We start from the raw sequence: 15,796 nt of genomic DNA, 5'->3' as shown, positions 1-15,796 counted from the left end.
AGGTAGCTAAGAACAGAACGGGCCCTGGAGGAATATCGCAAGAGTAGGACAAGTCTTAAACGAGGAATCAAGCAGGCAAAAAGGGGTCATGAAATAGCTTCAGCGAGCAGAATTAAGTAAAATCCCAAAGCATTTTACTTTTAGATAAGAAGCAAGTGGATAACTAGAGAAAGGATTGGTCCACTAAAGGAGAATGAAGGAAGGCTGTGTGTCGAACCTGGGAGAATGGGTGAGATTCTGAATGATTACTTTTCATCAGTGTTCACTAAGGAGAGGAACATGATTAATCTTGAGATTAGAGATAGAAGTTTGGTTACTGCTGCAGGCTCTCAGGGCTGGTTACTGCTGCAGTGTTCTCAGGGCTGGTTACTGCTGCAGAGTTCTCAGGGCTGGTTACTGCTGCAGTGTTGTCAGGTCTGTTTACTGCTGCAAGTTGTCAAGGCTAGTTACTGCTGGTACTGTGTTCTCAGGTCTGGTGACTGAAGCTGTGGTGTTCTCAGTGCTGGTTCCTGCTGCTGCAATGTTCTTTGGGCTGGTTACTGGTGCAGTGTTCTCAGGGCTGGTTACTGCTGCAGTGTTCTCAGGGCTGGTTACTGCTGCAGTTTGTCAGGGCTAGTTACTACTGGTGCAGTGTTGTTGGGACTGGTTGTTACTGCAGGTTCTCAGGACTTGTTACTGCTGCTACAGTGTTATCCAGGCTGCTTAAAGTTGCTGGACTGATCTCATGACTGGTTACTGCTGCTGCACTGTTCTAAGGGCTGGTTACTGCTGCGGTGTTCTCAGGCCTGGTTAATACTGCTGAAATGTTCTTAGGGCTGATTGCTACTGCAGGTTCTCAGGGCTGGTTACTGCTGCTGTATTGTCAGAGGTAGTTACTGCTGCTACAGTGTTCTCAGGACTGGTTACTGATGCTGCAGGTTCTCAGGGCTGGTAAGTGTACCTGCAGTGTTCTCTAGGCTGGTTCCTGCTACTGCAAATTTCTCAGTGTTGACTACTACTGCTGCAGGTTCTCACGTCTGGTTATTGTGGCAGGTTCTCAGGGCTGGTTACTGCAGCAGTGTTGTCAGGGTTAGTTACTGCTGCTGCAGTGTTCTCTGGGCTGGGTACTGCTGCAGGTTCTCAATGTTGGTTACTGTTGCAAGAGTCAGGGCTAGTTACTGCTGATATAGTGTTCTCAGGGCTGGTTACTGCTGCTACGATGTTCTTAGGGCTGGTTACTGCTGCAGGTTCTCAGTTCTGGTTACTGCTGCATTGTTGTCAGGGCTAGTTACTGCTGGTACAGTATTCTCCGGGCTGGTTACTGCTGCAGGTTCTAAGGGCTGATTACTGCGGCTGCAGCGTTCTTTTGGCTGGTTACTGCTGCAGTGTTCTCAGGGCTGGTTACTGCTGCAGTTTCTTTGGACTTGTTACTGCTGCTGTACTGTTCTCTGGGATGGTTACAACTGCACTGTTCTCATGGCTGGTTCCTGCTGCAGTGTTCTCAGGGCTGGTTACATCTGGTGCAGGTTCACAGGGCTGGTTACTGCTGCACTGTTCTCATGGCTGGTTCCTGCTGCAGTGTTCTCACTGCTGGTATCTGCTGCTGCAGTGTTCTCAGTATGGACTACTACTGCTTTAGTGTTCTCAGAGCTGGTTACTGCTGCATGTCTCAATGCTAGCTACTGCTGCTACTATTGCTGCAGTGTTCTCATTGCTGGTTACTGCTGCTACTCCTGCTGCAGTGTTGTCAGTGCTGGTTACATCTGCTGCAGGGTTCTTAGTCTTGATGACTGCTGCAGTGTTCCCACTGCTGGTTACTGCTGCCGCAGAGTTCTCATTATTGACTACTACTGCTGAAGTGTTCTCAAGGCTGGTTACTGCTGCAGTTTTCTCAGGGCTGGTTACTGCTGCAGTGTTTTCAGGACTGGATACTGCTGAGGTTTCTCAGGGCTGGGAACTATTGCAGTGTTCTCAGGGTTGGTTACTGCTGCAGTGTTCTCAGGACTTGTTACTGTTGCTGCAGTGTTCTCAGGGCTGGTTAGTGCTGCTACAGTGTTCTCAGGGCAGGTTACTGCTGCAGATTCTCAAGGCTGGTTACTGCTGTTGCAGTGGTCTTAGGGCTGGTTACCGCTGCATGTTGTCAGGGCTGGTTACTGCTGCAAGTTCTCAGGACTTGTTACTGCTGCTGCTTTGATTCCGGACTGTTTGCTACTGCACTGTTCTCATGGCTGGTTACTGCTGCTGCAGCGTTCTTTGGGCTGGTTACTGCTGCAGTGTTCTCAGGGCTGGTTACCTCTGCGATATTGTCAGTGCTGGTTACTGCTGCAGGTTCTCAGAGCTGGCTACAGCAGCAGAAGGGTTCTCAGGGCTGGTTATTGTTCCTGCAGTGTTCTCAGGGCTGGTTATGGCTGCAGCGTTCTTAGTCTTTATGACTGCTGCAGTGTTCACACTGCTGGTTACTGGTGCTGCAGAGTTCTCAGTATTGACTACTACTGCTGAAGGTGTTCTCTGGGCTGGTTGCTGCTATAGGTTCTCTGGGCTGGTTACTATTATGGTGTTCTCCGGGCTGGTTACTGCTGTTGCAATGCTCTTCGGGCTAGTTACTGCTGCAGGTTCTCAGTGCTGTTAACTGCTGCATTGTTCTCAGAGCTGGCTACAGCAGCAGCAGGGTTCTCAGGGCTGGTTATTGTTCCTGCAGTGTTCTCAGGGCTGGTTATGGCTGCAGCGTTCTTAGTCTTGATGACTGCTGCAGTGTTCACACTGCTGGTTACTGGTGCTGCAGAGTTCTCAGTATTGACTACTACTGCTGAAGGTGTTCTCTGGGCTGGTTGCTGCTATAGGTTTTCTGGGCTGGTTACTATTATGGTGTTCTCCGGGCTGGTTACTGCTGTTGCAATGCTCTTCGGGCTAGTTACTGCTGCAGGTTCTCAGTGCTGTTAACTGCTGCATTGTTCTCAGTGCTGGTTACCGCTGCATGTTGTCAGGGCTGGTTACTGCTGCAAGTTCTCAGGACTTGTTACTGCTGCTGCTTTGTTTCCGGACTGTTTGCTACTGCACTGTTCTCATGGCTGGTTACTGCTGCTGCAGCGTTCTTTGGGCTGGTTACTGCTGCAGTGTTCTCAGGGCTGGTTACCTCTGCGATATTGTCAGTGCTGGTTACTGCTGCAGGTTGTCAGGGCTATTTCCTGATGGTACACCCTACCTCTACACCTCCCTCCCCTTCCTGGACCTCTCCATCTCCATTAATGACGACCGACTTCACACTAACATTTTTACAAAACCACCGACTCCCACAGCTACCTGGATTACACCTCTTCCTACCATACCTCTTGCAAAAATGCCATCCCGTATTCCCAATTCGTCCGCCTCCACCGTATCTGTTCCCAGGAGGACCAGTTCCACCACAGAACACACCAGATGGCCTCCTTCTTTAGAGACCGCAATTTCCCTTCCCACATGGTTAAAGATGCCCTCCAACGCATCTCGTCCACATCCTGCACCTCCGCCCTCAGACCACACCCCTCCAAACATAACAAGGGCAGAACGCCCCTGGTGTTCACCTTCCACCCTACAAACCTTCACATAAACCAAATCATCCGCCGACATTTCCGCCACCTCCAAAAAGACCCCACCACCAGGGATATATTTCCCTCCCCACCCTTTTCCGCCTTCCGCAAAGACCGTTGCCTCCGTGACTACCTGGTCAGGTCCACTCCCCCCGACAACCCACCCTCCCATCCTGGCACTTTCCCCTGCCACCGCAGGAACTGTAAAACCTATGCCCACACCTCCTCCCTCACCTCTATCCAAGCCCCTAAAGGAGCCTTCCACATCCATCAAAGTTTTACCTGCACATCCACTAATATCATTTATAGTATCCATTGCTCCCGATGCGGTTTCCTCTACATTGGGGAGACTGGACGCCTCCTAGCAGAGCGCTTTAGGGAACATCTCTGGGACACCCGCTCCAATCAACCACACCATCCCGTGGCCCAACATTTCAACTCCCCCTCCCACTCAGCCGAGGACACGGAAGTCCTGGGCCTCCTTCACCGCCGCTCCCTCACCACCAGACGCCTGGAGGAAGAACGCCTCATCTTCCGCCTCGGAACACTTCAACCCCAGGGCATCAATGTGGACTTCAATAGTTTCCTCATTTCCCCTTCCCCCACCTCACCCTCGTTTCAAACTTCCAGCTCAGCACTGTCCCCATGACTTGTCCAGACTTGTCCTACCTGCCTAGCTCCTTTTCCACCTATCCACTCCACCCTCTCCTCCCTGACCTATCACCTTCATCTCCTCCCCCACTCACCCATTGTACTCTATGCTACTTTCTCCCCACCCCCACCCTCCTCTAGCTTATCTCTCCATGCTTCAGGCTCACTGTCTTTATTCCTGATGAAGGGCTTTTGCCTGAAATGCTGATTTCGCTGCACTTTGGATGCTGCCTGAACTGCTGTGCTCTTCCAGCACCACTAGTTTCCAGCATCTGCAGTCATTGTTTTTACCTGGTTACTGCTGCTACTACTGCTGCAGTGTTGTCAGGGCTGGTTACTGCTGCAGTGTTATCAGGGCCAGTTGCTGCTGGTACAGTGTTCTCATTGCTGGTTACTGCTGCAGTGTTCTCAGGGCTGGTTACCACTGCACTGTTCTCATGGCTGGTTATGCTGCAGTTTACTCAGGCCTGGTTACATCTGGTGCAGGTTCACAGAGCTGGTTACTGCAGCACTGTTCTCGGTGTTGGCTACTACTGCTTTCGTGTTCTCATGACTGGTTACTGCTGCTGCACTGTTCTCAGGGCTGGTTACTGCTGCAGTGTTCTCAGGACTGGTTATTGCTGCAATGTTCTCAGGGCTGGTTACTGCTGCCGTGTTGTCAGAGGTAGGTATTGCTGCTACAGTGTTCTCAGGACTGGTTTCTGATGCTGCAGGTTCTCGGGGCTGGTAAGTGTGCCTGCAGTGTTCTCAGGGCTGGTTCCTGCTGCTGCAGATTTCTCAGTGTTGACTACTACTGCTGCAGGTTCTCACGTCTGGTTATTGCTGCAGGTCCTCAGGGCTGGTTACTGCTGCTACAGTGTTCTCGGGGCTGGTTACTGCTGCAGACTGTCAAGGCTGGTTACTGCTGTTGCAGTGGCTTACGGCTGGTTACTGCTGCAGTGTTCTCTGGGCTGGTAGGTGTACCTGCAGTGTTCTCATGGCTGGTTCCTGCTGCTGCAAATTTCTCAGTGTTGTCTACTACTGCTACAGGTTTTCAGGTCTGGTTACAGCTGCTGCAGGTTCTGAGGGCTGGTTAGTGCAGCAGTGTTGTCAGGGCTGGTTACTGCTGCAAGTTGTCAGAGCCAGTTACTGCTGGTACAGTGTTCTCAGGGCTGGTTACTGCTGCTGCAGGTTCTCAGGGCTGGTTACTGCTGCAGTGTACTTAGGGCTGGTTCCTGCTGTACTGTTCTCATGGCTGGTTGCTGCTGCAGTGTTCTCAGGGTTGGATAGTGCTGCAGGTTCTCAGGGCTGGTTACTGCTACAGGTTCTCAGGGTGGTTACTGCTGCAGTGTTGTCAGGGCTGGTTACTGCTGCTGCAGTGTTCTCACGGCTGGTTACTGCTGCTGCAGGTTCTCAGGGTTGGTTAAGTGTTGCTGCAGGTTCTCAGAGCTGGTTACATTTGGTGCAGGTTCACAGGGCTGGTTACTGCTGCTGGTTCTCAGGGTTGGTTACTGCTGCAGGTTCTCAGAGCTGGCTACAGCAGCAGCAGGGTTCTCAGGGCTGGTTATTGTTCCTGCAGTGTTCTCAGGGCTGGTTATGGCTGCAGCGTTCTTAGTCTTGATGACTGCTGCAGTGTTCACACTGCTGGTTACTGGTGCTGCAGAGTTCTCAGTATTGACTACTACTGCTGAAGGTGTTCTCTGGGCTGGTTGCTGCTATAGGTTCTCTGGGCTGGTTACTATTATGGTGTTCTCCGGGCTGGTTACTGCTGTTGCAATGCTCTTCGGGCTAGTTACTGCTGCAGGTTCTCAGTGCTGTTAACTGCTGCATTGTTCTCAGTGCTGGTTACCGCTGCATGTTGTCAGGGCTGGTTACTGTTGCAAGTTCTCAGGACTTGTTACTGCTGCTGCTTTGTTTCTGGACTGTTTGCTACTGCACTGTTCTCATGGCTGGTTACTGCTGCTGCAGCGTTCTTTGGGCTGGTTACTGCTGCAGTGTTCTCAGGGCTGGTTACCTCTGCGATATTGTCAGTGCTGGTTACTGCTGTAGGTTGTCAGGGCTAGTTCCTGATGGTACACCCTACATCTACACCTCCCTCCCCTTCCTGGACCTCTCCATCTCCATTAATGACGACGACTTGACACTAATATTTTTTACAAACCCACTGACTCCCACAGCTACCTGGAGTACACCTCTTCCCACCCTACCACTTGCAAAAGTGCCATCCCGTATTCCCAATTCCTCTGCCTCCGCCGTATCTGCTCCCAGGAGGACCAGTTCCACCACAGAACACACCAGATGGCCTCCTTCTTTAGAGACCGCAATTTCCCTTCCTACATGGTTAAAGATGCCCTCCAACGCATCTCGTCCACATCCCGCATCTCCGCCCTCAGACTCCAACCATAACAAGGGCAGAACGCCCCTGGTGTTCACCTTCCACCTTACAAACCTTCACATAAACCAAATCATCCGCCGACATTTCCGCCACCTCCAAAAAGACCCCACCACCAGGGATATATTTCCCTCCCCACCCCTTTCCACCTTCCGCAAAGACCGTTGCCTCCGTGACTACCTGGTCAGGTCCACGCCCCCCGACAACCCACCCTCCCATCCTGGCACTTTCCCCTGCCACCGCAGGAACTGTAAAACCTATGCCCACACCTCCTCCCTCACCTCTATCCAAGCCCCTAAAGGAGCCTTCCACATCCATCAAAGTTTTACCTGCACATCCACTAATATCATTTATAGTATCCATTGCTCCCGATGCGGTCTCCTCCACACTGGGGACACTTGGCGCCTCCTAGCAGAGCGCTTTAGGGAACATCTCTGGGACACCCCCTCCAATCAACCACACCATCCCGTGGCCCAACATTTCAACTCCCCCTCCCACTCAGCCGAGGACACGGAAGTCCTGGGCCTCCTTCACCGCCGCTCCCTCACCACCAGACGCCTGGAGGAAGAACGCCTCATCTTCCGACTCGGAACACTTCAACCCCAGGGCATCAATGTGGACTTCAATAGTTTCCTCATTTCCCCTTCCCCCACCTCACCCTCGTTCCAAACTTCCAGCTCAGCACTGTCCCCATGACTTGTCCAGACTTGTCCTACCTGCCTATCTCCTTTTCCACCTATCCACTCCACCCTCTCCTCCCTGACCTATCACCTTCATCTCCTCCCCCACTCACCCATTGTACTCTATGCTACTTTCTCCCCACCCCCACCCTCCTCTAGCTTATCTCTCCACGCTTCAGGCTCACTGCCTTTATTCCTGATGAAGGGCTTTTGCCTGAAATGCTGATTTCGCTGCACTTTGGATGTTGCCTGAACTGCTGTGCTCTTCCAGCACCACTAGTTTCCAGCATCTGCAGTCATTGTTTTTACCTGGTTACTGCTGCTACTACTGCTGCAGTGTTGTCAGGGCTGGTTACTGCTGCAGTATTGTCAGGGCTAGTTGCTGCTGGTACAGTGTTCTCATTGCTGGTTACTGCTGTAGTGTTCTCACTGCTGGTTACTACTGCAGTGTTCTCAGGGCTGGTTACTGTTGCAGGTTCTAAGGGTTGGTTACTGCTGCTGCAGGTTCTCAGGGCTGGATACTGCTGCAGGTTCTGAGGGCTAATAACTGCTGCTGCAGGTTTTCAGGGTTGGTTAGTGCTGCTGCAGAGTTCTCAGTATTGACTACTACTGCTGCAGTGTTCTCAGGGCTGGTTACTGCTTTAGTGTTCTCAGGGCTGGTTACTGCTGCAGTGTTCTCAGGGCTGGTTACTGCTTTAGTGTTCTCAGGGCTGGTTACTGCTGCAGTGTTCTCAGGGCTGGTTACTGTTGCAGTGTTCTCAGGGCTGGTTACTGCTTTAGTGTTCTCAGGGCTGGTTACTGCTGCAGTGTTCTCAGGGCTGGTTACTGTTGCAGTGTTCTCAGGGCTAGTTACTGCTTTAGTGTTCTCAGAGCTGGTTACTGCTGCTACTATAGGTCTCCTCCTCTAGCTTATCTCTCCACGCTTCAGGCTCACTGCCTTTATTCCTGATGAAGGGCTTTTGCCTGAAATGCTGATTTCGCTGCACTTTGGATGTTGCCTGAACTGCTGTGCTCTTCCAGCACCACTAGTTTCCAGCATCTGCAGTCATTGTTTTTACCTGGTTACTGCTGCTACTACTGCTGCAGTGTTGTCCGGGCTGGTTACTGCTGCAGTATTGTCAGGGCTAGTTGCTGCTGGTACAGTGTTCTCATTGCTGGTTACTGCTGTAGTGTTCTCACTGCTGGTTACTACTGCAGTGTTCTCAGGGCTGGTTACTGTTGCAGGTTCTAAGGGTTGGTTACTGCTGCTGCAGGTTCTCAGGGCTGGATACTGCTGCAGGTTCTGAGGGCTAATAACTGCTGCTGCAGGTTTTCAGGGTTGGTTAGTGCTGCTGCAGAGTTCTCAGTATTGACTACTACTGCTGCAGTGTTCTCAGGGCTGGTTACTGCTTTAGTGTTCTCAGGGCTGGTTACTGCTGCAGTGTTCTCAGGGCTGGTTACTGCTTTAGTGTTCTCAGGGCTGGTTACTGCTGCAGTGTTCTCAGGGCTGGTTACTGTTGCAGTGTTCTCAGGGCTGGTTACTGCTTTAGTGTTCTCAGGGCTGGTTACTGCTGCAGTGTTCTCAGGGCTGGTTACTGTTGCAGTGTTCTCAGGGCTAGTTACTGCTTTAGTGTTCTCAGAGCTGGTTACTGCTGCTACTATAGGTCTCCTCCTCTAGCTTATCTCTCCACGCTTCAGGCTCACTGCCTTTATTCCTGATGAAGGGCTTTTGCCTGAAACGCTGATTTCGCTGAACTTTGGATGCTGCCTGAACTGCTGTGTTCTTCCAGCACCACTAGTTTCCAGCATCAGCAGTCATTGTTTTTACCTGGTTACTGCTGCTACTACTGCTGCAGTGTTGTCAGGGCTGGTTACTGCTGCAGTGTTGTCAGGGCCAGTTGCTGCTGGTACAGTGTTCTCAATCCTGGTTACTGCTGCAGTGTTCTCAGGGCTGGTTACCACTGCACTGTTCTCATGGCTGGTTATGCTGCAGTTTACTCAGGCCTGGTTACATCTGGTGCAGGTTCACAGAGCTGGTTACTGCAGCACTGTTCTCGGTGTTGGCTACTACTGCTTTCGTGTACTCAGGGCTGGTTACTGCTGCAGTGTTCTCATGATTGGGTACTGCTGCTGTATTGTCAGAGGTAAATATTGCTGCTACAGTGTTCTCAGGACTGGTTTCTGATGCTGCAGGTTCTCAGGGCTGGTAAGTGTGCCTGCAGTGTTCTCAGGGCTGGTTCCTGCTGCTGCAGATTTCTCAGTGTTGACTACTACTGCTGCAGATTCTCACGTCTGGTTATTGCTGCAGTGTTCTCAGGGCTGGTTACTGCTGCAGATTCTCAGGGCTAGTTACTGCTGCTACAGTGTCCTCCGGGCTGCTTACTCAGTGTTCTCAGGGCAGGTTACTGCTGCAGATTCTCAAGGCTGGTTACTGCTGTTGCAGTGATCTTAGGGCTGGTAGGTGTGCCTGCAGTGTTCTATGGGCTGGTAGGTGTACCTACAGTGTTCTCATGACTGGTTCCTGCTGCTGCAAATTTCTCAGTGTTGTCTACTACTGCTGCAGGTTCTCAGGTCTGGTTACTGCTGCTGCAGGTTCTCAGGGCTGGTTAGTGCAGCAGTGTTGTCAGGGCTGGTTACTGCTGCAAGTTGTCAGAGCCAGTTACTGCTGGTACAGTGTTCTCAGGGCTGGTTACTGCTACTGCAGGTTCTCAGGGCTGGTTACTGCTGTAGGTTCTCAGGGCTGGTTACTGCTGCAGTGTACTTAGGGCTGGTTCCTGCTGTACTGTTCTCAGGGCTGGTTGCTGCTGCAGTGTTCTCAGGGTTGGTTACTGCTGCAGGTTCTCAGGGCTGGTTACTGCTGCTGCAGGTTCTCAGGGTTGGTTAGTGCTGCATTGTTCTCAGTGCTGGCTACAGCAGCAGCAGGGTTCTCAGGGCTGGTTATTGTTCCTGCAGTGTTCTCAGGGCTGGTTATGGCTGCAGCATTCTTAGTCTTGATGACTGCTGCAGTGTTCACACTGCTGGTTACTGGTGCTGCAGAGTTCTCAGTATTGACTACTACTGCTGAAGGTGTTCTCTGGGCTGATTGCTGCTATAGGTTCTCTGGGCTGGTTACTATTATGGTGTTCTCCGGGCTGGTTACTGCTGTTGCAATGCTCTTCGGGCTAGTTACTGCTGCAGGTTCTCAGTGCTGTTAACTGCTGCATTGTTCTCAGTGCTGGTTACTGCTGCATGTTGTCAGGGCTGGTTACTGTTGCAAGTTCTCAGGACTTGTTACTGCTGCTGCTTTGTTTCCGGACTGTTTGCTACTGTACTGTTCTCATGGCTGGTTACTGCTGCTGCAGCGTTCTTTGGGCTGGTTACTGCTGCAGTGTTCTCAGGGCTGGTTACCTCTGCGATATTGTCAGTGCTGGTTACTGCTGCAGATTGTCAGGGCTATTTCCTGATGGTACACCCTACCTCTACACCTCCCTCCCCTTCCTGGACCTCTCCATCTCCATTAATGACGACGACTTGACACTGACATTTTTTACAAACCCACCGACTCCCACAGCTACCTGAATTGCACCTCTTCCTACCCTACCTCTTGCAAAAATGCCATCCTGTATTCCCAATTCGTCCGCCTCCACCGTATCTGTTCCCAGGAGGACCAGTTCCACCACAGAACACACCAGATGGCCTCCTTCTTTAGAGACCGCAATTTCCCTTCCCACATGGTTAAAGATGCCCTCCAACGCATCTCGTCCACATCCTGCACCTCCGCCCTCAGACCACACCCCTCCAACCATAACAAGGTCAAAACGCCCCTGGTGTTCACCTTCCACCCTACAAACCTTCACATAAACCAAATCATCCGCCGACATTTCCGCCACCTCCAAAAAGACCCCACCACCAGGGATATATTTCCCTCCCCACCCCTTTCCACCTTCCACAAAGACCGTTCCCTCCGTGACTACCTGTTCAGGTCCACACCCCCCTACAACCCACCTTCCCATCCTGGCACTTTCCCCTGCCACCGCAGGAACTGTAAAACCTATGCCCACACCTCCTCCCTCACCTCTATCCAAGCCCTTAAAGGAGCCTTCCACATCCATCAAAGTTTTACCGGCACATCCACTAATACCATTTATAGTATCCATTGCTCCCGATGCGGTCTCCTCTACATTGGGGACACTTGGCGCCTCCTAGCAGAGCGCTTTAGGGAACATCTCTGGGACACCCGCTCCAATCAACCACACCATCCCGTGGCCCAACATTTCAACTCCCCCTCCCACTCAGCCAAGGACACGGAAGTCCTGGGCCTCCTTCACCGCCGCTCCCTCACAACCAGACGCCTGGAGGAAGAACGCCTCATCTACCGCCTCGGAACACTTCAACCCCGGGGCATCAATGTGGACTTCAATAGTTTCCTCATTTCCCCTTCCCCCACCTCACCCTCGTTCCAAACTTCCAGCTCAGCACTGTCCCCATGACTTGTCCAGACCTGTCCTACCTGCCTAGCTCCTTTTCCAACTATCCACTCCACCCTCTCCTCCCTGACCTATCACCTTCATCTCCTCACCCACTCACCCATTGTACTCTATGCTACTTTCTCACCACCCCCACCCTCCTCTAGCTTATCTCTCCACGCTTCAGGCTCACTGCCTTCATTCTTGATGAAGGGCTTTTGCCTGAAACCCTGATTTCGCTGCACTTTGGATGCTGCCTGAACTGCTGTTTCCAGCATCTGCAGTCATTGTTTTTACCTGGTTACTGCTGCTACTACTGCTGCAGTGTTGTCAGGGCTGGTTACTGCTGCAGTATTGTCAGGGCTAGTTGCTGCTGGTACAGTGTTCTCATTGCTGGTTACTGCTGCAGTGTTGTCAGGGCTGGTTACTGCTGCAGATTCTCAGGACTTGTTACTGCTGCTACAGTGTCCTCTGGGCTGCTTACTCAGTGTTCTCAGGGCAGGTTACTGCTGCAGATTCTCAAGGCTGGTTACTGCTATTGCAGTGATCTTAGGGCCGGTACGTATGCCTGCAGTGTTCTCGGGGTTGGTTCCTGCTGCTGCAGATTTCTCAGTGTTGACTACTACTGCTGCAGGTTCTCAGGTCTGGTTACAGCTGCTGCAGGTTCTGAGGGCTGGTTACTGCAGCAGTGTTGTCAGGGCTGGTTACTGCTGCAAGTTGTCAGAGCCAGTTACTGCTGGTACAGTGTTCTCAGGGCTGGATACTGCTGCAGTGTACTCAGGGCTGGTTACTGCTGCAGAGTTCTCAGGGCTGGTTCCTGCTGTACTGTTCTCAGGGCTAGTTGGTTGCTGCTGCAGTGTTGTCAGGGGTAGTTACTGCTGTTACAGTGTTCTCAGTACTGCTTTCTGCTGCAGGGTGCTCAGTGCTGGTTATTGCTGCTGCAGTATTCTCAGGGCAGATTACTACTGCTGCAGGTTCTGAGCGCTGGTAACTTGCTGCAGGTTCTCAGCGCTGGGTACTGCTGCTGGTTCTCAGGGTTGGTTACTGCTACAGGTTCTCAGGACTTGTTACTGCTGCTGCAGTGTTCTCAGGGCTGGTTAGTGCTGCAGTGTTCTCAGGTCTGGTTACTGCTGCTACCTTGTTCTCAGGGCAGGTTACTGCTGCAGATTCTCAAGGCTGGTTACTGCTGTTGCAGTCGCCTTACCAGCCCCAAGTGTACCTGCAGTGTTCTCTGGGCTGGTAAGTGTACCTGCAGTGTTCTCAGGTCTGGTTCCTGCTGCAGATTTCTCAGTGTTGACTACTACTGCTGTAGGTTCTCAGGTCTGGTTACAGCTGCTGCAGGTTCTGAGGGCTGGTTACTGCAGCAGTGTTGTCAGGGCTGGTTACTGATGCAAGTTGTCAGAGCCAGTTACTGCTGGTACAGTGTTCTCAGGGCTGGATACTGCTGCTGGCTCTGAGGGCTGGTTACTGCTGCTGCAGGTTCTCAAGGCTGGTTACTGCTGTACTGTTCTCTGGGCTGGTTCCTGCTGCAGTGTACTCAGGGCTGGTTACTGCTGCAGGTTCTCAGGGCTGGTTACTGCTGCAGAGTTCTCAGGGCTGGTTCCTGCTGTACTGTTCTCAGGGCTAGTTGGTTGCTGCTGCAGTGTTGTCAGGGGTAGTTACTGCTGTTACAGTGTTCTCAGTACTGCTTTCTGCTGCAGGGTGCTCAGTGCTGGTTACTGCTGCTGCAGTATTCTCAGGGCAGATTACTACTGCTGCAGGTTCTGAGCGCTGGTAACTTGCTGCAGGTTCTCAGCGCTGGGTACTGCTGCTGGTTCTCAGGGTTGGTTACTGCTACAGGTTCTCAGGACTTGTTACTGCTGCTGCAGTGTTCTCAGGGCTGGTTAGTGCTGCAGTGTTCTCAGGTCTGGTTACTGCTGCTACCTTGTTCTCAGGGCAGGTTACTGCTGCAGATTCTCAAGGCTGGTTACTGCTGTTGCAGTCGCCTTACCAGCCCCAAGTGTACCTGCAGTGTTCTCTGGGCTGGTAAGTGTACCTGCAGTGTTCTCAGGTCTGGTTCCTGCTGCAGATTTCTCAGTGTTGACTACTACTGCTGTAGGTTCTCAGGTCTGGTTACAGCTGCTGCAGGTTCTGAGGGCTGGTTACTGCAGCAGTGTTGTCAGGGCTGGTTACTGCTGCAAGTTGTCAGAGCCAGTTACTGCTGGTACAGTGTTCTCAGGGCTGGATACTGCTGCTGGCTCTGAGGGCTGGTTACTGCTGCTGCAGGTTCTCAAGGCTGGTTACTGCTGTACTGTTCTCTGGGCTGGTTCCTGCTGCAGTGTACTCAGGGCTGGTTACTGCTGCAGGTTCTCAGGGCTGGTTACTGCTGCAGAGTTCTCAGGGCTGGTTCCTGCTGTACTGTTCTCAGGGCTGGTTGCTGCTGCAGTGTTGTCAGGGGTAGTTACTGCTGTTACAGTGTTCTCAGTACTGTTTTCTACTGCAGAGTGCTCAGTGCTGGTTACTGCTGCTGCAGTATTCTCAGTGCAGATTACTACTGCTGCAGGTTTTGAGCGCTGGTAACTGTTGCTGCAGGTTCTCAGTGCTGGGTACTGCTGCTGGTTCTCATGGTTGGTTACTGCTGCAGTTTCTCAGGACTGGTTACATTTGGGGCAGGTTCACAGGGCTGGTTACTGCTGCAGAGTTCTGGGCTGGTTCCTGCTGTACTGTTCTCAGGGCTGGTTGGTTGCTGCTGCAGTGTTTTCAGGGGTAGTTACTGCTGTTACAGTGTTCTCAGTACTGTTTTCTACTGCAGGGTGCTCAGTGCTGGTTACTGCTGCTGCAGTATTCTCAGGGCAGATTACTACTGGTGCAGGTTCTGAGCGCTGGTAACTTGCTGCTGGTTCTCAGGGTTGGTTACTGCTACAGGTTCTCAGGACTTGTTACTGCTGCTGCAGTGTTCTCAGGGCTGGTTACTGCTGCTACCTTGTTCTCAGGGCAGGTTACTGCTGCAGATTCTCAAGGCTGGTTACTGCTGTTGCAGTCGTCTTACCAGCCCCAAGTGTACCTACAGTCTTCTCAAGTCTGGTTCCTGCTGCTGCAGATTTCTCAGTGTTGACTACTACTGCTGCAGGTTCTCAGGTCTGGTTATTGCTGCAGGTTCTCAGGGCCGGTTACTGCTGGTACAGTGTTCTCAGGGCTGGATACTGCTGCAGGGTCTGAGGGCTGGTTACTGCTGTTGCAGTGTTGTCAGGGCTGGTTACTACTGCAGTGTTGTCAGGGCTGGTTACTGCTGTAAGTTGTCAGGGTTAGTTACTGATTAGATTAGATTAGATTACTTACAGTGTGGAAACAGGCCCTTCGGCCCAACAAGTCCACACCGACCCGCCGAAGCGCAACCCACCCATACGTTTACCCCTTACCTAACACTACGGGCAATTTAGCATGGCCAATTCACCTGACCCGCACATCTTTGGACTGTGGGAGGAAACCGGAGCACCCGGAGGAAACCCACGCAGACACGGGGAGAACGTGCAAACTCCACACAGTCAGTCGCCTGAGTCGGGAATTGAACCCGGGTCTCTGGCGCTGTGAGGCAGCAGTGCTAACCACTGTGCCACCGTGCCGCCCAACAGGAAACATGCGCCATAAAGCTCACAAAGCCCCCGAGCCAGGTAGGACTCGAACCTACAGTCTTCTGATCCGAAGTCAGACGCACTATCTATTACGCTACTGGCCCACACCCACTGCTGGTACAATATTCTCAGGGCTGGTGTCTGATGCTGTGGTGTTCTCAGTGCTGGTTCCTGCTGCTGCAGCGTTTTTTGAGCTAGTTACTGTTGCAGGGCTCTCACTCCTGGTTACTGCTACAGGTTCTCAGGGCTGGTTACTGCTGCTGCAGCATTCTTTGGAGTGGTTGCTGCTGCAGTGTTCCCAGTGCTGGTTACTGCTGCAGGTTGTCAGGGCTGCTTACTGCTGGTACTGTGTTCTCAGGGTTGGTTACTGCTGCTACAATATTCTCAGGGCTGGTTACTGTTACAGTGGTCTCAGGACTGGTTACTGCTGCAATGTTCTCACTACTGGGTACTGCTGCAGGTTCTCAGGGCTGGTTACTGCTGCAGGTTCTCAGGACTTGTTACTGCTGCTGCA

At 52.1% G+C, this 15,796-nt stretch overlaps 1 non-coding gene across 1 annotated transcript; it reads right to left on the bottom strand.

Annotated features, from left to right (window-relative positions):
* Positions 1-15,313: 15,313 nt before the first annotated feature.
* Positions 15,314-15,386, bottom strand: trnar-ucg (transfer RNA arginine (anticodon UCG)). Its single transcript has one exon. It is a non-coding gene; the product is annotated as a tRNA-Arg (tRNA).
* Between the last annotated feature and the right edge of the window lie 410 nt (positions 15,387-15,796).

This window comes from Hemiscyllium ocellatum, chromosome 9 (assembly GCF_020745735.1).
Source record: "Hemiscyllium ocellatum isolate sHemOce1 chromosome 9, sHemOce1.pat.X.cur, whole genome shotgun sequence".
NCBI lineage: Eukaryota > Metazoa > Chordata > Chondrichthyes > Orectolobiformes > Hemiscylliidae > Hemiscyllium > Hemiscyllium ocellatum.
This window is presented reverse-complemented; position numbering and strand designations above follow the sequence as displayed.